This window comes from Protopterus annectens, chromosome 2.part1 (genome assembly GCF_019279795.1).
Source record: "Protopterus annectens isolate FY-2018-M chromosome 2.part1, PAN1.0, whole genome shotgun sequence".
NCBI lineage: Eukaryota > Metazoa > Chordata > Ceratodontiformes > Protopteridae > Protopterus > Protopterus annectens.
In genome coordinates this window covers 1,949,616,831-1,949,642,111 of record NC_056729.1, presented here as the reverse complement: position 1 = coordinate 1,949,642,111, position 25,281 = coordinate 1,949,616,831, and the positions used below count along the sequence as shown (strand labels likewise).

Here is a 25,281-nt window from a genome sequence, read left to right as displayed (position 1 = left end):
AGATTCTTTCCTTTTGCTCATCCACTGTCAAAATTCAAGTCCCCCACCCCCAGCAGCCATACCAGTATCCCATTGTTTGGCTGTCACTCCCCCCTTTTGTCATAAAATACTGTTCAAACCTGTTAGTGTACATGCCATTTTCTTTACTTTACAATGAGTTGAGATTTGGATTTAATTTAAAACTTTTATCAAACATTTTGCAGCAAAAGCAAGACAGCCATTTGCTAAACAAAATACACTCGCATTAAAAACAGACTTAATATGAGCAACAGTAAACTTTCCAATGAAACTCACATTTCTTGAAAATGTCTGGCAGCACATTAAACTACAAGAGACTTGCTGTCAGTCAAACAGCATACAGTCAAATACTATATAGCTGCTACATGAAAGGTACATGAATTCAAAAAGGCGAATACGTAACTAATTTGTTAACAGCTTTGGATAGCTCACTGGATGTGTGTGTCCCTTTTCAGGGCAGCCTGGATGCATTATCTGTTGAAGTGACTTTGACGGAGTCACACAGCAGACAAAAGCTGATGGAATCAAACCCTGCACTATAGGAAGCAGCTCATTACCTGCTCAAATCCTTTTTCATTTGCACTAAATACCAGACAAACTGTTGGAGCCTAGCATAGTGCACTTCACCCCCATTTGCTTGCAAAAAGCAGTTAACTTAAAAGTGCATTCTTACTTAAAATATTAACATTAAGCTCATAGACTTCATGTTATCTAATTTATTCACAACCTGGTAATAAACTCACTGTAAACAGTCAACAAAACAAAGAGATGGGGATCATACCCAAATAGCATGGCTCATATAATGATGCTTGTGATAAAATGTAGTCTGTTAATTCCTTTATACCATAACTACTCCGGGATACAGAAACTAAGTATTGACAGACACACAGGCATGCACCCACACACACACACACCCCCAACCATCATTTACAGCCTCTTGTATGACTGTGTACACAGATGTTTGCTTTCAAACAAATTAATAGATATGGTAATAATGACTGAGATGTTTAATTCAGCCCCCATACCTTTATAACCTCTTGGCTCAAGAATCTGAAACAAAGACCTAAAAACCAGGAAAAGATTTTAAATGATGTTGTTGTATACTTAGAAAAGTACTGGTATAACAGATTTTGTGTTGACAGCCATTTTCTGAAGGGTATGAAGTCTACAACTCGCTTGTTTATCATTGTTTAATGACTACAGTCCATGGCACTTTACCTAAAAGCCACAATTTTTTTAAGGAACAGACCACTAATATTAGGAAAAAATCAGGGCCAGTTGAGAACTATGCCTTGTGCACACAGAAGCATGGACAAATACATAGTCATCAATTACACCCACTTATATGACTGTACACCTCCTATATCTGCTTCAGATTAAGTGAATGAATTACTAAATAATAGCCCAGAAATGTAACTCATCTCGCCACTATCAGAACCATACAGTGCAACCCATTGCAACTCCCTTCTGCCCTCTAATCATCTTAACTCAAGAATCAGAGACTAAGACACAAAAACTCAGAACTGATTTAAAATATTTTTCCTGTATGCTTAAACATTCACTAGAATAACAAGCTTTGTATTGCCAAGTATTTCCTGAAGGATACAAAGTCTGATACTTGCATGCCTGTCATTAGTTAATGACTGCAGACCACAACAATTTGCTAGAAAACCATAAATTTTGTGATGAACAGACCAGCGTATCTTTTAACATTTTTCCTGAGGAATTCTGTACAATGTAAAAAATAGAGGGCCGGCAAAGGCCCAAAAGGGACATGATTTAAATATTATTTTCTTTTACCTTTTATTAAACATGTAAACGCAATGGGCAAAGTGTCCTTTTGCAGCGGTGACCCTGGAGTACAGAAAGAGTCAGTCACACAGTAAGCAACTAGAGGTGGAAGGATTCAAACCTGGTACTTTTGTCTACGAGTTTAACAGCTCAGAGCCTTAAGTGCAAGGCAGCTTTAATGCACATAGAAAGTTAAGAACAAGTGTTGTATGCACATTAATTTTCTGAACAATAAGAACTATGAAATTCTTAGGACTGGAATTACTGACTGACTGTAATCTTCAATGATTTTACTATACAGTACTTTAGAAGGTTCTGATGTGAGGTAGCCTGGTCCTTGGGTCTTATTGAGGTAGTCTGAGACCTCTGGTCGAATTCCCTGGTACTGTGAGGTGCGTGTGCATGCGTGCATACAGTACACACCTGCAATAAGAGGTAAAACAGGTACACACCTTTAGCAGTTTTCTAAAAATACTGCAGTGTACACTTTCCGTTCATGACTTTTTCAAAGCTCTAGGAAGTGTTTTCATTAGCTCAAATATAAATAAGAGACCAGAGCTGAAAGCAGAGTAGGGCCAGGTAATCTGGTTTGGGAGATGTGGATGGAAGTGGAACAGTTTCTTTTTGTTTTATTTTTTGTCCCCTGCCAGCTGTGGGCCTTAGGCAGTTGTCTAGGTCAGTTTTCGCTGGATCTGACACTGATGCCAAGTAATTCAGCTAGGATATCAAAGTTCACAGACATTGACTTTACAGTCTGCTTGAATCTGCAAGTTTTTTTGAGAAAATATAATGTATACCTTTGTACAGTTCTCTCTCAAATTTGTATATAAAATGCAACTTATATGTGAATGCAGATTTGAATATAGTTATGATTCAGCTGGCAAACTCCTGTCAGGCATTGACATTCTAGCAGAAAGAGTTTGTGTGCGCGTGTATGTAGAAACACACAGTTGTATGTATGTAGATATCTATACATAAATATATCTAAAAATATATCTCTATATAGCTATATCAGTATAGAGATATATATATATCTAATGTGTGTGTGTATATGTGTGTGTGTGTGTGTGTGTGTGTGTGTATATATATATATATATATATATATATATATATGCATTTTTAACAGTTGAACGAATTTTCAGAAACCGAAAATTTATATGGTTGAGACCATATGATCGAGTTTTTGAAAACCCGTAGCTTTTGAATGGAGATTGTGGTACAGTACAGATTGGGAAATTTGCCTTTTTCCATACTGTAGTGCAGTCTCGGAATTGGTATATAGAAATTGCAGGGTGGTGCTGGGGGCTTGCCCCTCTGCAAAAATGTTTAAAAAAAGCAGATTTTTGTGGGGGGTTTTGATGATTGAGTTTTCGGAAATATGATCTTGACTATATGAATTTCAAGTTTCCGAAAACTCGATCATCTGACATTGACCCATATATACATATGGTATATTTATATGCGCCAGTGTGTGTGTAAAAAGTAGTACCTTTTAATAGGAATTAAGTTGTTTCTAGGTTTCTTGCATTGCTGAATCCGAGAAATAAGATCCTTCAGTCAGACTTAATTGTTGCCACTTTAGCTGAATAGTTTGCTGCTAATATGCTGAAGAAATGAGCTTCTCATTCTTTACAGTCTTCTCTGTAGTCGGTATCAAAAGATCTGACCTAAGATACCTTTCTTTTAGTAGAGATCATCTGTTGAGACTTCCTCTCTCGCTCTCCACAGATTGACAAAGTTTGTGCTCTTCCTGCTCTGGGATGCCTGTATGCTTTCTGTTGTCATAGGTTCATAGGTTAGTACTAAGCTAACTGCCCTTGCGAGCCATTTTAAGCCTAGCCAATTATCCCTTGTGTGACTCAAACCCTGCACCTTGTGTTTGTAAGGCAAACACCTTAACCATTAGGCTACCCTCCCAACCTACCCTCCCTACCCTGCTATTATGTCACATATCTGGTTAAGACAAAGATCATAGCTTCTCCAGCACTTATTTTCATCCCATCTTTGCAGTGCTTGTTGGATAAGTCCTGACACTGTCTGTTCAACAGCCCTTGGATTTCTGTTGGAATCTCTCTGTGGCTGTGGGAGAACACGTCTGGGGAATATAGGCTGATCCTGAAGCTATGCATAGCATGCATATCTGCAGACTTAGCTTTGTTACTAGTTTGGGACTCCATCGCCCGACTCCTACCATTTACCCATTCATGTTTCCCATATGTGAACTCCCCTTTACTGAAGATTTTTTTTTTTGGGGGGGGGAGGGCATCTCCTAAAACATCAGTAGCCTAAGAAGAAGACTTAAGAGTGTAAGATTGTTGTCCCTGAGATCAATAAGCAGAGCAAGTCCTTCCTGGATGACTCTGACATTTACTAAGCCTCTTTGGTGATTAAGTCTGGTAAGAACAGGCTTCTAGCATATCTGCTGTCTCCCCAAAAATGTATCGCTCAGTATCTGAAGAAAGAATAAGGTACATTTGATCATCCCTCCCATGGATGCTGTTGTCATGGATGATAAGCAGCTAGGAGACTGTTCTACTGCTTTTACTCCCAGGAAGACAGATACCCTCTACAAGTAGCTCTCTTTAATGGAGTAGCTTAAGTTGCTATGTGCCCAATATGGGTGCCAGGTTTGAATCATCCCACCATCATTTGCTTACTATGTGGCCTTGATCAAGTCACTTAACCCGAAAGAGCTGTTGGACAGTTGGGAATTTGGACTGCATGCCTAGTAGCTACATGTGAACTAAAACTGCATGAAATGAAATTCCAACAATTATTTACTGCAGAAGGCTTTCTTACATATCAGATATGGAGAATAAGTTATGTTGTTTGTCAGTGTTTGAGGCATTTAGGTAGATGTTTGATCTACTGTCATTAAAGAAAATGTTATTGTAGGAGCAGTCAATCATACTTGCTGTAGGAATGGAAAAAGGCAAGTCTTTGTTTATTGACTTGTTTTACCTACTAATGACGAGTGTATTGTATAGGGGAAAATTGATAAGGAGGTCAACTGCATTAGTCGACCTTTTATTCTTGAGTAAGATCTGTTACTGATGAGACAATCTTTTAAGAAGCTCACTGACATTGATGAGTCTTTGCAGATAACTTAGGGCTCTATTTGTTCTCCTGGACCTGTGAGATCTCCATGCCATCAGGACTGGTACTTCATCAGTCCACAGCACATGCCTGCAACCTGTAGAACTTTGTTGTCCTATTATTTTAAGGATACTGGCAGTAAATAGTTTGTCTAGGGGTGTCAGTGTTGTTCAGATACTGTCCAAATGTGTTGAAACCTCAGTGTATTGGTCAACCTGGACAAATCTGTACCACAGCTAAAGATAGTTGGGTAAAATTACCTCTTTGGAATCGCATCTTAGCTTATAAATAATGGCTCTTATGTTACACCTCATTTATGGTTAATGTCTTGTATATCTCATCTTTTTTTAGGGTTCAGAAGAATACATAATTTTGCACCTTCATTGTCTTTTGGTCTAGTGTGAATTTTGCTCTCTCTCTCTCTACAGGATCACTGAATGTTATTTCTAGTAATTCATTGTGATGGCTAATTAACATTTATCTCGTAAGACTGCATCATTGCATATGTTCCTCACTGCAGGGTCATCTTGGTTGCATCTCTCTGGGGGTGCATATTTGTGCAGTAAGGAGGGTTTTTAGTCCAGTTTCACAAGCAGTATCAAGGCAGTAAAATTGTGCTGGAGCTTTCTACATGTACTTTATTGGAAAAGGTATTTGCGTATTCAGAAAAAAACATGTCTTGCAGTGGGTGCATATAAACATTATTTTAAAGCAGTCTTTGGTGATTAAGTCTTGTAAGAACAGGCTTCTAGCATATCTGCTGTCTCCCCAAAAATGTATCACTCGGTATCTGAAGAAAGAATAAGGTACATTTGATCATCCCTCCCATGGATGCTGTTGTCATGGATGATAAGCAGCTAGGAGACTGTTCTACTGCCTTTACTCCCAGGAAGACAGATACCCTCTGCAAGTAGCTCTCTTTAATGGAGTAGCTTAAGTTGCTATGTGCCCAATATGGGTGCCAGGTTTGAATCATCCCACCATCATTTGCTTACTATGTGGCCTTGATCAAGTCACTTAACCTGAAAGAGCTGTTGGACAATTGGGAATTTGGACTGCATGCCTAGTAGCTACATGTGAACTAAAACTGCATGAAATGAAATTCCAACAATTATTTACTGCAGAAGGCTTTCTTACATATCAGATATGGAGAGCGTCTGTTTTAGCTGTATAAAATATCAAAAAATTGGAAACCATGACAGAATATTCAAGGTTACAGCAATCTGTGAGGAAATTAACTGAGAAATTAGAATTTTAATGTGGCTACTTCTGAGGAATAAATCATTTCAGCATCTTTGTAGTAGTGTCTAAAACAGAGTGACGTTAATTCGACCAAGTTGAGCAGACATGATCTACCCTTTACAAAACCAAACTGTGTGGGATGCAGAGTTTGGAGATTCCCTGTATCCTTGTTTATTAGGTCCATGATGATGCATTCCATAACTTTGCATGTCAGGCTCGTCAAGCTAATGGGGGAGATAGTTCCCAGGGTCTGTAGTCTCTCCTCCTTTGTGGAGAGGGATGACTGTAGCAATGCGCCATTCGGTAGGGTCAAAGCCTAAAGTGAGGCTGTGATTGAGCAGGACACACATGTGAGGTGCCAGTTCACTCTGTAGTTCATGTAGAACACAGCCAGGGATATTGTCAGGTCCCATAGAAGCTGTATTCTTGGCCTTAGACAGTGCTGTTTTAACCTCTGCAGCAGTAATACTGGGTGCCTGGCAATTTACTGGTATTGTGATTGGTCCTTTGGAGGGGGGAGGAGTAAAGTTGACACTGAATCTGTCAGCCAGTATACTGGCAATATCTGTTGGTTCGGTATAGGAGGTACCATTGTGCAGTAGCTCGGAGCAAATCTGGGTATTGCCGTGGAGATTCTTTACATAATTATAGAAGGCCTTTTGGTTGTCTTTACTATCTGCTGCAATTCTGTTTTCATAGCTAGCTTTAGAGGATTTGATGAGGGATCTCAACTTTTTGTTGAGGCTGATAGGGACGTTTTTCCAGTCTTGGGACTTCACCTTATTCCGCATCAGTTTCCCCCTTCTGTTGTTGAGTTTGTTTATGGCAGGGGACCACCAGATTGGCTTTCTTTTTTGGGAAGAGAGCATCTTGGTTCTTTTGGGAATGCCGAGATCCATGCATTTGTGTACGTGTTCGCATAGGGCATTGGTGTATGATTCGGCGGTCATACAACTGTTCTCCATTTGCATGTGTACCATGAAGTTAGCCACCTCTGTTTTTAGGAGCCCAAAGTTAGCTTTGGAGAAGTTTTTCATGGTGGTCACCTTTGGGGGGGGGGGGGGATTCCAAGGTGATTAGTTTGTGGTCGGATCTAACCAGGGAGGAGCTGACTGTTGGTGTAGAGCAATGGTCGCCCGTGTTAGTAATGACCAGTTCAAGGATGTTGCTACCTCTAGTGGGGGTAAGAAGGAGCTGGTCCAGGTCTTGGCAGTCACCAGTCCTTGCTGCTACCTCGTGTATTTTGTGTTTGTTAATTCCCGAGTTGAGAGATCTGTCAGGCAAAATAGTATACAAGTGGAAGAGAAAGTTGAATCCTTAAAAGTGAGTGCCTGGCAGTTCCAAGACTATTTCCATATCCATGTGATGTCTACAATGGAATTTGATATTATTAGACCTAGTTAAAAAAATTTGAGGATGTACATTTTTACTGCAACTTTAGGTGTGGGCTCTTAACAGTTTGTCTGCATTATTAAAACTCCAACTGTGAAATTTTACAGCTTGCACTTCAGAAAGTTTTCATGGTCTGTGTAATACTTTTCCTGTTAATCTGCGAAGAAAGAATTGTTGCCTGTTGTGATGTATCCCAGTTTTCTCATGCAGTATATTTTTCAAAAGTTACCAAATAGAAGTCATTGTCATCTTCTTTGCATCTTAATGGTAGGTGTAGTTTTCGGAGTTGCAGTTCTGTTGACCAGTCCTCATAGCTGCTGTTCCAGCTGTACAAACTTCTGATTAATCTCTACCTTGGATTGCCCTTAAGGAATGTAGGAAAAATGCAAGGCAAATGATCATGTGGACCATAAGATGCTTGGCCTTATACATTTTTAAGAAGACAATGTTAAAAGTTCTTGATGCCCTTGTCAAGCACTTAATACTGCTTAACTTCCAAATCAAGCAGGGCCTCACATGATAACCCTTATGTAAATCTGATGTTCTTCATCTCACATTGCTGCAGTCCTAACACTTGGGTAGTCCGCTGTCCCTCGGTCGGCCCGAATATCAGAGTATAAGGCTGACGTCGGTCAGGGCGCATTTGACTGACATCAGAACGTCAGGGTACAAATGCGCATGACCAACGTCATATCCTCAGTCTTTTTTGCCGCATGGTCCGATGCAGAAGCAGTGTTGCAAGTGCCGTTCGGCGTTCTGAAATTTTTCGAATTCGGAGTTTCAGACCGAAGTCAGAGTTGGTTAAGTACCCCGTTGGGGAATATTTTGGTTTTTTCTTGCCTCAGTGGTTTACGGATGTCAGAAAAAGTGAATAACTGTATTTCTTGTGGGAAACAGATACCGCATAGGGATTACCATAATTTGTGTATACCTTGTTTGGGACCTGAGCACGACGTTGTTGGGTGCCGCTTTTGTGCTAGGTTCAATAAACGCACTATAAAGCGGAGGTTGGATTGTGCCAGGTTGGTCTTTGGGAAGCGGTGCAATTACAAAATGCCGTCGGATGCTCCGGCCGCTTCCTCAAAGAAGCGCAAGGACAAGGCAGTTAAACCTAGGTTAGAGGAGTCGTCTGAACCGGGCGCCGGTTCTTTAGAGGCGTCAGTGGAACCGGTGGTTCCGACGGAGGCCTCTCTGGAGTCTCAGGGGGAAACTTTGATTTTACAGGATGTGGCCTCCCAGGAGGCAGGTCAGGCTGTAGGGGCTTCTCAGATTACTGTCCTCCCCTCCCTTCCTAAGGGGTCTAGGCCCTCTCTTTCTGCTTCCAAGGCTTCTCCTAGAGGCAGATCTAGTTTAGCTTCTGTGGGTGTCACTCCTAGTTCTTCAGGTTCTGTGCCCAAGAAGCACATGCTTAAAATGGCAGAAGATTTAATTACTTTAATTAGAGGCTCTATGCCCCCTCCTGATAAAAGGCCTAGGATGGAACCAGTGTTGGGGGATTGGGAGCAGGCTTCGGATGTGTCTGAGTCTTCCGCTGAAGACTTGCAGGAGTATGCTCATTATTCTGATTCTGATGTGGATGATTCTACTCCTTCAGCTTCTCCTCCTGAGGATTTTTCTTTTTCAGAGACCCTTCACTCCATGAGAGAGCATTTTAAATGGGAAGGTCAGGACTTCTCTGATTCTAGGAAAAGGCTTAGGGAATTTTTATTTTTACCCCAGCATAGGCCTTTGGCTATACCTCCTGTTCTAAATGTGGTGGAAGATGTATTTGCAGAGGCTTCTCTTAATCCTGATTCTTTGCCTCCTGCTCCTGTTAAACCTGATAGGTATTACAGGGTACCTGAAGCTCATAAGTATCTTTTTAAGAGTCCTAGGGCAGACCCTGAAACTGTTAGCCAGGGGCCTAAGGGTGTTAAGGCTTCTGTTGTCAAGAATCCGGTTCCTGCAGATAAAGAGGCCAGGGCCTTGGATAGATGGGGAAAGAAAGTTTATACTTCTTCCACTCTGGCCATGAGAGCTTTGAATTGCCAGTTTCACATGTTGAAATATCAAAATTATCTCCTTTCACAGTTGAAATCTAAGGTTGATGCTCTGGCGGAAGGTATTGATTGTAAAGAATTACAAGATTTAGTGCATGTTTCTGAACAGGTGGGTAAGCACTCTTTGCAATGTGGTTTTGATGCTGTACAGGCCTCGTCCAGGGTGGCTGCCACTGGGTCAGTTCTTCGCAGGCATGCCTGGCTGCGGGATCAGAATTTATCTGACCATGTTAAAACTAGGATTTTGGATGCCCCTTTGCAATCTGATGTCTTGTTTGGTTCTCCTGTTGAGGCAGTTTTAAAGAAAATGGAAGACAAGGCTAAGTCTATGCAGACTGTTAAAGAATTTTTGCAGGTTCAGCCTCCAAGTTTAGTAGAAATTGGCCTACTAAGGGGTGGACTTATCCTTCTTATGATTCCCAGTCTAGGGGTAGATCTAGACGTGGCAGGGGCAGAGGTCAGGGCTCTTTCAGGCCTAGGACAGGAGTTCTCCTGCACAGTCTTCAGGTGAGGGCAGGGGTCAGTCCTTTCGTAAACAAACCCAATGACCTACCTTTTCAGCTGCCAGAACCTTCTCGCCTGGCAGCACCTTTGGGAGGAAGGTTGGCACTTTTCGAAGAAAATTGGAGGTTGATTACCCAAGACAGATGGGTTTTGGACATCATACATCACGGTTACAGGTTTTATTTCCATACCTTGCCTCCTTTCAAGGGCATGCCAGACATTCCTCCTCAACAAAGGATAGAGGCTCACAAGCAAATTTCTCTGTTACTCCAAATAGGGGCCATACAGCCGGTTCCTGTGCCAGAAAGAGGCCTAGGATTTTATTCTCGCCTGTTCCTTGTACCAAAAAGGGGTACACGTGGAGACCAATTTTGGATTTATCTATCCTCAACACTTATCTGGACATTCCCAAGTTCAAGATGTTGACGTTACAACAACTTTTACCTCTGCTGGGCAAGGATCACTGGATGGTAACTTTGGATCTCAAAGAGGCATACCTTCATGTTCCTATCAGACTAAGTTGCAGGAAGTATCTGCGTTTTCGGACTGGGAGTTCTCACTATCAGTTCTCTGCATTGCCCTTTGGCTTATCTACTGCGCCCAGAGTATTTACGAAGGTTCTGGCTCCAGTGATAGCTTTCTTCAGGCTGAAAGGAATACAAATCTATCCTTATTTGGACGATTGCCTGATTCTGGCTCAAGGAAGGGAAGAGCTTCTTCGTCATTTGGAATATGTGATAGCAGTGCTAAGATGCCTGGGGTATTCTGTGAACGAAATAAAGTCCAGTCTAGTACCCTCTCAAGACATGTGCTTTCTGGGTGTAAGACTGAATACAGCATCCCAGATGGCCTTTCTAACCCCGGACAAACAAAAGAATCTTTCCCTTTACTTCCATCATCTATCTCTTCAGTCCGGGCTGACTGCAAGGACAGTCCTTCAAGCCTTAGGGTTCATGGCATCTTGTATTCTGGTGCTTCCCAATGCCAAACTGCATATGAGGAAGTTGCAATGGTATCTCAAGAATGTATGGACACAGCACTGCCAGGATCTGGACACTGTCATTCCAATAATACCTCGCATTCAAAAGGAATTTTTGTGGTGGGCTCAGGAATGTCACCTAAACAAGGGACTCTCTGTGACCCGGCCAGAGGCGAGTCAAATTTTAACGACAGATGCCTCGGACAAAGCTTGGGGAGCTCATCTAAACGGAAAGTGGATACAAGACAAGTGGCCTGTCAGACTACAGCATCTACATATCAACTTGAAGGAGATGTTAGCAGTCCAGTTTGCATTAATAGCTTTCAAGGATTTACTTCTTCCAGGGCAGGTGTTGATTCTAACAGACAACACAACTGTCATATGGTACATCAACAAGCAAGGGGGAACACATTCTTATCCTCTATGCAGGCAAGCAATGATTTTGTGGGAGACTGCTCTCAGTTTACAACTAAGTCTTCAGGCAAGGTTTCTGCCAGGAGCACAGAACTCCTTAGCAGATGTGTTAAGCAGACAAATCATGGATCCCCACGAGTGGAAACTGGATCTTCATGTATTTCAGAAATTGACAGTGTCTTGGGGAACTCCAGACATAGATCTGTTCGCTTCACCACTAAACCATCAGCTGCCAAAGTTTTGCACAAAGAGGTTTCATCCCACAGCCTGGAAAGTGGATGCTCTTTCTTTCAGTTGGAAAAATCTTCATGTGTATGCCTTTCCACCTCTGCCTCCCCTCCCAAAGGTACTTCTGAAGGTCAGACAGGACAAGCCAAGGATGATTTTGATAGCTCCAGATTGGCCTCGGCAGCACTGGTACCCATTACTGAGAAGTCTAGTGCGGACGCCTCCATGGCCTTTGCCTTTGATTCCACATCTGTTGTCCCAGGAGGACAGTCATTTGCTCAATGTCAAACTTCACTCTCTTCATCTAACAGCCTGGCATATTCTGTTTTAAACCATACAGGGTCTCAACTTCCACAACAAGTTTTGAATGTGATTTTGGAAGCTAGAAGGCCTAGTACAAGGAAAGTGTACGCAGATAAATGGAAGAGATTTTTGTTTTGGAGTGCAGCTAAGGATTTGGATGTTTCTGAGCCTGATTTAAGTGTGGCTCTTCAATATCTTACTGAGTTATTAGACAAAGGTTTGCCCTTCTCTTCTATTAAGATTCATGCTGCAGCAATTTCAGCTCACTACGACTGTGACCCACCATTGTTTTCTCATCCTTTGTTCAAGCAATTTCTTAGAGGGGCAAAGAATATAAGACCCCCACGAAGGGCTCCTACTCCTGCTTGGGATCTCAATTTTGTGTTGGAGAAACTCACTCTACAACCTTTTGAGCCTGCAGCTACTGCTGAGTTGAAATATTTGTCATGGAAGACTGCTTTTTGTTGGCCATTACCTCTGCAAGAAGGGTTTCTGAATTGCAGGCCCTTATGGCAGTTGAGCCTTTCTTAATTTTCCATAAGGATAGGGTATCTTTATGTACTAATCCTTCCTTTATGCCTAAAGTGGTTTCTAGTGTGGCTTTAAACCAAACTATTCATTTGCCTACTTTTTATGCAAATCCCCAAAATAAAGGGGAAAAGATTTTGCACACTTTAGATGTACACAGGCAGTTGCGATATTATTTGGACAGAACTAAAGGGTTCAGACAATCTCAGCAGTTATTAGTTTCTTTTGCTTTGTGCTCTCAGGGCAAAGCCGTGTCAAAACAAACTATTTCTAAGTGGATTGGATTTTGCATTGCTTTCTGTTATTCCCATCATGGCAAAGAGATTCCAGCTGGGATTAGGCCTCATTCCACTAGGGCTACTGCCACTTCAACAGCTTTTGAGGGGTGGCAACTAAGGATATTTTGGAGGCAGCCACTTGGAGTTCAGTGCATACCTTCTCTAGGCATTACCACCTTCCATTGTACTCTAAATCCAGGGCTGGGTTTGCCACTGCTGTGTTGCAGGGCATTCTGGCAGCTCCTGCTTCATTATAGTTTAGACATCCTCCCTTACCTCTGCTTTGGGATTCTACCCAAGTGTTAGGACTGCAGCAATGTGAGATGAAGAACATAGTACAGTTTTGTACCTACCATAAATGTAGATGTTCGAAGATCCACATTGCTGCAGTCCAATTTACCCTCCCTCCTTCCCCTCTGTAGTTTGAGGTGGTTGTGTGGGTTGGGTTATCCATCTGAGGTATATTGTGTTTGTTGTATATATTGTATATATTGTACATATTCTTGGTGTTAGGCTGGTTGGTTGTTTGGCTGTTGCCTATGGGTTTTGACCTTTTTCTTTAGGGTCTTCTGACATCTGGGGCAAGAAAAGACTGAGGATATGACGTCGGTCATGCGCATTTGTACCCTGACGTTCTGATGTCAGTCAAATGCGCCCTGACCGACGTCAGCCTTATACTCTGATATTCGGGCCGACCGAGGGACAGCGGACTACCCAAGTGTTAGGACTGCAGCAATGTGGATCTTCGAACATCTACATTTATGGTAGGTACAAAACTGTACTTTTCTACCCACCCAGTCACCAAACTAGTACTTTGACCTGTGGTGCCAAGTTATCCTATAGGCTGGCGAATATGCTGCGTGTTTGGTGCCCATTCCTCCAGTGATTCTTATTTAGTTTTGGTGTAGATTTAGGTTGCTAGTGCTGGTGCTTGTAGAAGCATTGGTTTTGCAAAGAAATAGGAGGTCAAGTTGGTTTGGGTCATTCATGACTTGAAAAGCTAGACACAGGTCACCTCAGAGCAGCTGATAGGCTACTGAATATAAGAAGAGTTGTGCCAATCTTTTGCTACAGTTGAATTCAAGACTTTTAATTTCCTTTGTTTTTACCCTTTAAATCCTTTGCAGTTGAGCAATATGCTTGGATTTGTAAAACCAGAGGGGATTGTATTTGATAATTGGTCTGATAAGGGATGAATACAGTTGTTGTTGTTGTGTCTTTTGGCTTTTCCCGGTTAGGGGTCGCCACAGCGGAACTTCGGTCCGCTAATGATTGCAGTTGATTTTTACGTGCCGAGTTGCCAGCCCTGACGCACAACCTTCAACGAAGGTACGCCCATTCGTAGTTGGATGAATTATTTGGCTCTTGAAGGAATTCCAGTGGTAATTGGGTCAAATAGACAGATTTCCTGACTGTGGTGGAAACGTGATTGAATGAGTGAGAGTGGTCCAGCAACCAAGTTTCTTATGATTATCTTTGTCTGAAGAGTAATACCATTTATAACATTTGATGTGGGAGTTGCTTTTTTGATGAACTCTAGTATGCTGCATCTTTTTTTTTACATTTGACATTTTCCAGTACAGCATGAATGTGCATATTCCAACCCTTGCCAGAGCTGTTTAGAATCAGTGGATGAGCATTTAACAATACCCAGCTTACAGTCATCAACAAACATTTTTATTAACAACACACATTGCATAGTGACTTGAGTACAGATTTAATTATAAAAGAGAAAGTGATTGCAACATTTTTTCCTTCATACACATTATACGAATATGATTTTTGTCTTAAGTATTCAGTTTAATATTCCACAGATTGTTCAGTACTTCTGTTTTATTGGCTTGGCTATGTGCAGAATAAATGCCAAATAGAAGAGGGCCTAGCACAGATCACTGTGGCACTCCGCTTGTTATAGTTTTACATGTAGAAATTATACCAACAACTTATACAACCTGGCATCTGTTAAAACAACATGGAGGTTTACATTGTTTGTCTAATTTTGCAATAATTCTAGCATGCGCAATACTATTAAAAGCCTTGGCCAAGTGTAGATATGCAGTGCGCACAGAGTGATCCCAGTCTACAACCTCTGTAACCTTATCAAAGCTGTTTTAGGTTCAGGGGGCAAGACCTGCCATTCATAAAACCAAACTGAGTTCAGGTCCATTTAAATTAAGTTGCTTATGTCTGCATCAGTGAGTTCTGCTGTGATACATTCCCCTTAGCCTTGCATAAAAGCTGGTGAAGCTAATAAGCCTAAAATTGCCTGTGCAAACACGGTGCAAATATTAACTACAGAAAGCCACAATATGCTGCATTTTATTTCACAGTTAAATAAAGTTTTTCTTTTTTTTTTTTTTTACATATTCCTTCTGCAAGTGTGAGTGGACACTGGTGGCGTGTGCATGAGCAGTTTAGCCAGGGAATCGCCAAAAAAAATGTTTCCTGCTATGTATAGGGGCCCACTTTTTTGTAGGAGAGTCACACTGTCTGTTCTCTAGGTGTCAAGCACAAAAACCCAATAGACAAGCTGAGGTTAAACAGTTTAAGTAGAGGTTTAGACAGTTCTTGGCACTGATGAGAATACAGCCTGGTATGTTGCCTGGTCCCATGGTCTTTGACAGGACTTTTAAGACTTGTTCCAATGTGATTTTAAGCAAACATAAAATTTCAGGGATTGTGGGAGCAACAGTGCATCCTCCATACTTCTGAGTATTGAAGGAATCACTGCAGAAGAGACAACTCTTTGGCAAGTAAGTGGACACATACTAGGTAAGGCTCTATATTAGAACATCGAAGTTTCAAAACTTCGAATGTTCTAATATCGAATCCTATTCAGCGAAAGCTGAAAATATCGAAGCAACAGAAAACTGAATTTTTTTCCTAGGGAAAGAATTTGGTTGTCCGTTTCTGTTGCTTCGGTATTTTCAGCGTTATGGTGGAGTGTTACAGGTCGGGTTCAGGTAAGTGTGTGATTGAGTGCGGGTTAGGTTAGTTAGGGTTAGGGTGCGGGTTAGGTATGTGTGGATTTGAGGGTTAGGGCGTGGGTGAGTTGAGTGTGCAATAGTGACGGACCTTAGGTTTACAGTTTGGGTTAAGGTAAGTGGATAGTGGTGTGTGTATAGTTTTGTGTAGGGTTAGGTGTAAGATTTTAGGTGTATGTGTGTGGATTGCTGTTTGTTTGGTGTGCTTGTGTTGTTTGTATGTGTTTTGGAACAGCACATTTTTTCCCTAGGAAAAAATTTGCTGTTCTATATGTTCGATGTTTTCAGCTTTCGCTGAATAGGGTTCGATATTAGAACATTTGAAGTTTTGAAACTTCGATGTTCTAATATAGACCCAGTAGGTAACACCAGTAAAATGCAAGACTCCTAGGAGTACATGTCACTGGATTAATTATTCCACATGTAAGCTAGCTAACAGTCTAAGCACTTAACAGCATAGAAATAGCAGGAAACTTTTTTTTTTTTTTTTGAAATTCCCTGGCTAAACTGCTCATGCACCCACCACCAGTGTCCGCTCACACTTGCAGAAGGACTATGTAAAAAACAAAATTTATTTAACTGTGAAATGAAATGCAGCATATTTCAGCTTTCTATAGTTAATATGTGCACCGTGTTGAAACAGTGTCTTCATTACAGGTAGATGTGATTCATTTGGCACAATGTATGACCTGTGAGGCATTCTATGTTGGAAAAACAGAGAGTGCATTGAGGCAAAGAATTTATGAACACATGTATGCCATAAAAAATGATGTGAGAAAAGCCCTTTATAAACTTAGCATAGGATGCATGGATTTCAAAAGTTTTTTTTGTATTTTGTGCTGGGAAATTTTCCTCAAAATGTTAGGGGTGGTGATTAGGAATCTTACGTGGAATAAAGGGAATTGTTATGGCAAATTAAAGCGAATGCCAGCCAATACCCTGGTATTAATGACAGCATTTTTATTAATAGTTTATTAATTTTAAAGTCCGAGAAGTTGTGAAATAAATTTATTTTAAAGAAGTTTTTCAGGAAGGTTTTTAAAGATGTTTATAAGTTCCATTTTTAAATATATGAGTGAGGGTATATGACTTTTTAATGCACTGCATTTTTAAATCCATTTGAGAAGAATTTTTTTTTGTGAGATTTATATAAGTTAATTTTATTAGTTCATGAACCTGATTGGCTAAGTTGTTTGTTGTATTATTTTTTTTTTCTTTTGTAACTAATAGTACATGAGGCAAATAAAGCTCCTTGCAATACAAAGAATTCCAGTCAGGTTTCTGATTGTAACCAGTGCCTTCCACACATTTAGACCATCGGCTGCACAGAGAGGGCCAAAAGATGGAATTGTCTCAATGCGCATTAGCAAGAAGCATAACTCTAGGTTGGTTAAACAGGATGATTCCCTGGAATTTATCAGTGTGCAAATCGCCATATCCAAGCAAGCTATAGGCCACCATCTATATTCTTAGAATCCCATAGCTAGTACTTGGAGACCTGTTGGAGGTACTCACCGTTAAACCAATACCCTATTCATGGGAAACTTTAACTACCCTTCTGTAGACTGGGAAACATACACTGCCTCGTACTTGCAGGCACAACGATTTATGGACTTTAGTAACACAAATACCCTTGGGCAGATAGTGCACACACCCACCAAAGGTTCAAACATACTAGACCTGGTACTCACCAGTATGGGAGAGCACTGCACCTCCCAGTGTCTCATCCTCACTGGTGAGGTCAGAACACAAAGCTGTCTCTTTCTAAGTAAAAATTAACTCTGTAAACCCAGCAAAGCCTGTAATGTTTAGGAGCTATTCCAAAACAAACTACATCCTATTAAACAATAGTTTGTCAAAATTTAATGCCCCTCCCAGCCCTGACTTCACAGCAGCCTATGCGGAATTGTTCACAGAGACCCTGTACAACCTTGTAAATGGCTGTATAGAGGCTGCTGTACCTACTTAGAAGTCAGCCCAAAACAAACTCTAAAAACTAACCACACAGATGGAATCTTAACTTTAATGCTGTGTATAACTAAAGGAAAAAAGTCATCACTAAAACTCCCATAATGATAGGAGCTCTGTAGTTAAACTAAACAGAAAACTAAGAGGATTAAGTCCAACAAGGCCAATTATGAGGTCAGGATAGCCTCACAAGCTAAAGATGGCCAGAACGCCTTCTACAACTATGTCTGAAACTGAAAGGTGGCACACAGTGTGCCAAACTGGTGGTTAATGGTGCCACCTTCACTGAGCAGAGTGATGCAGTGAATCTGCTGACTGAGAAATTCAGCTCAAACTTCCATCTCCACTCCCCCCATTTCCCCCATGAAGTACTTGTTAGCATAACACCCCCCCCAACTATTAACCGAGAGCAGGTCTTTGTGTCACTCACTAATGCAAGAAAAACAGCTTCAGTGGGCCTCAACAATATCAGAGGATGCTTTCTGAATAGCTTAAACATGACCTATCTGGACCAGTTGAATCACTTTTCAACTGTAGCCTAAAAACAGACTTTGTACCATGAGAATTAAAGACTGCAATGATTATCCCACTTCACAAGGGTGGACCGTCATCCGATCCCAGAAACTACAGACCTGTTAGTCTGACTAGTCTAGTATGCAAAGCCATGGATTAAATTGTCATTGAAATGATCGGCAAAGACATAGACAACCTTCAAACACTGGACCGAACCCAGTTTGGCTTTGTCACAGAAAGGCCATGCCTAACCCGGTGGACGTCTTTGAGAAGATTACCAAGGCAATGGATGAGGGGAAATGGTGGCTAAGATGTCCACTAAAATACCCCACTTTGTTATAGTTGACTCATTCACTGTAAAACCACTACATAACTTGCTGGATTGCCAGCTGGCTCATAGAGAGGATCCAGGAAGTTAAGATTGGTGAGACCACCACCACTGAGACCAGTCACCAGTGAGGTACCTCAGGGTTCTGTGATGGGACCTCTCCTATTTGGCATCTATTTCTGAGAAGTAAAGTCTAATGTCAAGGGTCATTGCACACATCTTACAAGAGGGCCTAACGCAGACAAATAACTGGTGCCAGAATCACAGATTAAAAATTCTGTGGCAAGAAATGCATTGTAGTGCCTTTTGGGAAACTGCCACTCAAGCTAATTACTCCATCGATAAGACACCCCCAAGAGTTGACCCATTAGGCAAGGATCTATGAACATATGTAGTCAACAATGTGGCCTATGACCAATATCTGGCCAAGACGGTAAAAAAATCATTCAGTATCACCCAACTTATAATGAAAGTCATGGCATCCAGGCCCAAGGAAGCCATCATGCCACTTTATTTGGCCCTTATTAGATGCATCGTTGAGTATAATTCCACCTTCAGCATGTACCTGACCAAACATATGCAACAGTTGGAATGGTCAGAAAGATTCCATATCTAGAGAATCCAGGGTGTCAAAACATTATGCTATATGGATTGTTTTAATGCCTTATCTCTATACCTAATCTCTACTGAGAGGCATTCAGTACCTGATGTATAAGGCATCCTTGGATGCATCTCTGATGGATTTCCTGCACATCTGGAAAATGAATAGCATTAAAAGGATTTAAATTTTGTTTGTGACATAAATAAGACATGCTGGCAAGACAGTAGTGTGTCTCAGGGAATTTCCATGCTCTGGAATAGGCTTCTTATCCATTTGAAGCAAAGTCCATCCTTAACCATATTTAAGCATAACCTTGGCCAATTAATGGAAAATTGGAAATTCACTACAGATCTAGCCCACATGTCTATGATAGAGGCAGACAGCAATGCCCAAACTAACATACCCCCTCCCCAACATAACTTCTACAAACTTCTTAACTAACATACCCCCTCTTAATAAATGGCCATGATACATAGGGACATAATTGGGTTGGGTTACATGGCTAGGCTTATACAGGCCCTGCTGGTCGTTAACCTAGTATGTACCTATGATCCTGTTATGTTTTCTCTATGCGGATGCCAAGATTTATCTTTTGAACTTCACACACAAGGTGAATTTCTTGGCATCCATGTCTCATACATAATAACATAGTAACAATCACAGAGGCAGTCATAATCCTCTGTTATACTGCCTTACCTGCTTTATCTAATGATCTTACTTCTTAGCAGATATACCCATTATAACAAACGCATGCCAGCTTAAACATTATTAAATGTATTCAGATTACATTTTTTAAGTGGCAATACAAGGATAGCGCATAATATAGCCTATGGTATATAGTGGCAAAACAAAAGCAGAGCAAAAGTTGTATATATTAAAGCAGTAATATTATATAGTTCCACTTATTAACTGCTTATTGGAAGTAGGATATCTCTGTGTGCGCCATTACCAATAGTTCAAGCTAGACTGTTTTCACTGCTTGACAGCAAGTACACAAGGACAACAATACAGGCAAATTCTTTCTCTGGTCTTATAATGAGTTGTGGTTTTATTTTAGTGCACTGTTTCTAAACACTGTTGGAAGATGATGCTTGGTGAGTCATTTGTAACTGAAGCACTTTTCCTGCTTCCATTTCCTTGGTGACGAAAGGCAACCTTTCAAGTATTGCTCTCAGGATTGTTTTCTTCACCAATGAAACACTGAACGGCTACTTTATTGTAAGAGTTCAATCCGTTTTCAGCCTTTGTAAATGCTTTTTTTATTTCAGCACTTAAGTCCCCTAATTTATTAATGTCAGTGAATTTTGGTTACTGATGTAAAAGAGTTCCCTATGAAGGTCTCTTCGATTGAAATTAAAATGTTCAGTGCTTCTTTTTTATACCAAGTGACAGTGAACAATACTTCAAGTCAGAATCGCTGTTGATTTATTTTTATTGGTAGTAATCTGAAGCTGGCTATTTGTTGTTTTTCTTGCCTGGTTTATTATAAGGGTTCATCAGTGTTAGTTTTCATTGGTTGTCAGCTTTTTAATATCTTTATATTACTTTTTTCACTTTTTAATGTATGTAGAAAGTATGATGCTCACACAATTTTCCAAAATATGTATGCATATATATTTTAGAATTTTGTTTAAGCATTTTGAGTCTGCATCTGCCTAGGTAACTTTTTTTTTGGGGGGGGGATTATGCATGACTAAATCTTCATTCGCTTTTCTTTAATAATTTTGTCTTTGCAGATCACAAGATGTAGACGCACACATTGTAAGATGCTTGAATCCAATATTTATCTTGCTTCTATGTGAGTACGTGTCAGCATTCTGTGTTCATTGAAAGAAGCACCTTTTCTGACATAAGATTCACAAAGAAGTTTATTTTGTGAACTGCAGGACTGTGCCAAGTAAAACATTACATGGCATGGTATAAATAATTAAAAAAAGTCATGGCTGTGGCATGAAGAATTACTCTGGGAGATCAGTGGGTTCCTCAGACTGCATATCTTGTATTTACCTATGAATGTGTTAACGCCTCATGCAAAGATTTTTGCAATAGACAACATTACTAAACTTGGCAATCCAGACAATATTCAGAAAGGCCAGGCATTTATAAACTACATCTGTCCATAAGGGACATGGGTCCCAGGCCTGGTGTAAATGTCCTATTCCCTGCCCACTGGTCTGGGTTGCACTTAAATTGCGTAATGGACAAATTCAGCTTCACACAGATAGGAAGCCTGTTCATAGGAGAGGCAGTTTTTGGGTCACACATCTGTCTCTCCAGCATGTTCTGTTTTAGTCACAGACACAATTCAAGTCCTTAGACCTTGTATTTCTGGTACTATTAGACTTCTGAATATGTAGGAGATTATAAGTGTGGGGTTTGCGTAAGCCAGGCATAGATCACCCCTCAGCAATCTACAGGAGACTGAGTAGAGAGAAAGGGCTTTAAGGTGGTCTGCATAAGGCAGTTTTTACGCCTTATATTGTTTCTGTAATGAACTTCTGCTTTCGCTCAAGTTGCTACATATCCCAGGTTGGGTACAAAAAGGAGCATTGTACTCTTATTGGTGTGATAAGGGCTGAGTGCAGTGGGATAATGACCTCTTTGCACCTCGGTGCTATGCCCTTACTTATAAGTTGTAGGACATAAACGTATTTCCTCACTACTGTGGCCCGGGTGATGGTTGAAGGTAAGTCTACTGTCTCTGCATACACCGATCCCTGGGTCAACTCTGAGGGACATATTGTCAACATGGTAATTAGCTGGGATGATTGACCCCATAGGGGGTAATTATTATGCATTTCTTAGCATTGAGTTTAAGACCATGGCTTTGGCACTGTATGTTAGTCAGAAGTAGGCCTTCTTGATAAATGCTAGATGTCTACAGGAAGAGTTGATGAAAACCCCCAACCTGCAGTCATTCAGAAACTTGGCCACAAACCTTCAGCATTTGCTTCCACTTCAGAGAAATAGATGCCAAAAAGGAGTGGGCTCAGTACAGAGCCCTGGGGGACTCTGCTAGTGACAGGCCTCTTGGTGGAGGCGACCTCACCTATTTTGACCTGCTGGCCCATGTCAGTGAGTCAGTTGGCTATCCATTGGGTGTAAAAGGGTTTATACTTAATTTAGTGAGCTTGTCTATAATGCCTATGTGGGTATTGTATCAGAAACCTTGGCCAGGTTGAGGTCTTGACCTCATCCGGTGCTGTGGTGACACTCTCTGAGAAGTCCACCAGATTTGATAGGCATGATTTTTCTATAACAAAGCCAAACTGTGATGGGTCCAGCATTTGCAGGTTACATATGTGTTCATTTATCATGTCCACGATTATTCTTTCCTTGGCCTTGGATATGAGGCTAGTCAGACTTATGGACCTGCAGTTACCTGGATCAGTGGTTGGACTTACTTTATGCAGGAGAATGACTATAGCCATTCCCATTCCTTAGGCACAAAACCTGACTGTAAACTCCAGTTGAAAAGTGATTCAAGTGGGTCCGAGGAGTCAAGCTTTGGGCTAGTATCACTGGCCTTGGAAAGTCCATTGAAAAACTGTTCCCTAGTAATGGTTTGGAGGATTGTGATATGCAGTACTCCCTTTTGGACTATTAGGAGGGGAGTGGGGGGGGGGGTTGAGCAGAACCTGTCAGCCAAAAGGTTAGCAATGGCCTCCGGTGCAGTATGATTGATGCCATTTACAGTAAGTTCTGCATGCTGTTGGGTATTTCCCTTAAGGTTACAGACATAGCTGTAGAAAGCTTTGTAGTTGTCTTCAAATTTATCCTTTGAAATATTAATTAACCCTCTTAGCTGCCTGGTTAGACTGGTCAGGTGTGTTTTAGTATGTTGGGCTTTATTCCACCTACGCTTGGCCAAGATTTTTTTTCTGTTGTATAACCAATTGGTATTGTGATTCTACCAGTGGTGGCTTGTCTTTTGAGCTTGTCTTATTTTTAAGATGAGTGGGCAAAGCTCGCTCTATGCAGCTACTAATATGGCTGTACTGGTGATTTTCTAAATAGCTCAGCATATGGTGTGGTGTTTACTGGATTTGGGTCTGCTTGAAATTTAGCCAAGTTGTTGCTTAGTAGCGAGAGGTTAGCTTTGGAATAGTTCCTAAAGGTTTTTGGTTTCACTGGGTCCCCAGATTTAATCGAGCAGTACTGCCTTATGGTCAGATCTGATGAGCAAGGACATTACACTGAGTGAGGAGCATCACTTCCCCATGTTTATGAGTACAGGGTCACGGATGTTTGTACCTCTGGTAGGAGAATAGACCAACTGTCCAAGGATGTTGGTATTAACAAAGTTTAGTAATCACTGGGCTTTTGCATTACAAGTGGTGTAAGATTCCCAATCTGTAGACGGGATCCTCCATTGAAGATCGTATGGGATTGAACAGTGAGGGACTATAGTACATTAAGATAGGTAGTATGGGTTTCCTGGGACATGGAGAAAGTTCTGTAGGTTGCAAGGATATGGTACGGGGCCATTATTACGGTGAGTTACACATGTACGAATTCCCAGTGGGTCATTCACTTTAACTATTTAATATAACTAATAAATAAATAAATAAATAAGGGTATTTTAAGGGAAACTTATGCTGCAAGATGTCAACATCTATACAGATCACTGCTAGGTACTGCTGAACAAAGAGCAGCAGCTCTAACTAAAGACTGTAAAAAAGGTAAAAAATGTCAGATATTCTGCACAGAAGCACTCGTTGCAGGTGTTATAAAAACCATGTTAAAAACAAGTGGAGAAACAGTGGATGTGGTAATCTAAGACTTGGCTTGCTCGTAGGTTATTGGGTATGAGCCAAACATTGTGCAACTATGATGCTTAAATAGCAGAGGAGATTCGATTAAAAAAAAAAAACACACAAACAATGCTCTGTGGGCAGTCAGAAACAGCACTCTTTCCTTTACACATTCCCACGCCAGAAAATTACTTGGGTCCTCTCTACTCGCACTAAAGTGGAACCAAGGCAGTTCTAACTAAAAAGGGTGTAAAAGGACGAAAAACTGCAGATATTCAACACAAAACCACTCAGTTAATGCAGCTGTGATAAAACAGTGTGAAAAAAACACAATTGCCAAAACACCTAAAGGTCTGATAGACACAGTGTTATGAAAAAATCAGTTTTCACTAGAAATAACTTGTCAACAAGAATTGCCTTTAAAGTACAGGAGAGTCTACCTTTGCACTTCAAACAATATTGTGTATTTCTTATTTCTTTGATAAAATGAACCTTTAGTAATAATCCTGATCATACATTCATACTTAATGAACAATGCTTGCTTTTCTGTAATTACATCTTCACAATATTTTACAACCCCCACATAAATTTCATACTTCTAATTCATTTTGTTGCTGTTTGAGGGCACTTGACATTTCCAGCTCAAGGTAACATTTAACATTGTAGGTTTGATTAAAATGAATGTTACATGCCAAGCGAGTAGCGCGCTCTCAACAAATAACACAGTAGTTTGCAGTCTGAATGCAGCTGAAGGACAAAACCCTGTTCAGGTCATAAAAAGTAGAACAAGAATATATTTGGACATCTGAATTCTTGATGATCATATCAGTGTCTTGTCCAGTCCATTTATTTCCATCTCTTGTCATTTATTTTTCCAGATGGCTTGTCCTTGTTGCAGGTAGTTGTTGGATGTAATAAAATAATTGAAGTACAGGTCAGCTTCTTGGCATGACGTTTTAAAATTAATTTGTAGAATGGTAAGGTCATAGCTCTCTCCTGAGGTCGCATATTGTCTCTTCTCTAACAACAAAAAAATAATAGAGACAAATATCTGTCATAATTTGTAATGTATGCAGGCAGCATTATTAGAGCACAGGAGTATATAACCTTGTACTTAAGGTGCTAATATGCAAAGCAATGTTCCTACATATGCTGCTCAGAACACTTACATATACAATATGTCCTGTTTAAATCCCTTAACTTTATAGCACTTTGTGATCTTTCCAAACAAAGGGACACCCTGTGGGTAGACAAGGTGCACCTAGTTAATAAACAGCTGTTTGGCACTTTGCATCATAATTTGGAGTAATTTTAATCTTAG

The 25,281-nt window shown here is 40.7% G+C and overlaps 1 protein-coding gene across 4 annotated transcripts in view; it reads left to right on the top strand.

Annotated features, from left to right (window-relative positions):
* The window catches only part of PRIM2 (DNA primase subunit 2), a 2,362,887-nt gene that overhangs the window by 1,710,734 nt on the left and 626,872 nt on the right, over window positions 1–25,281 (top strand). The gene's annotated exons all lie outside the window — the stretch shown is intronic.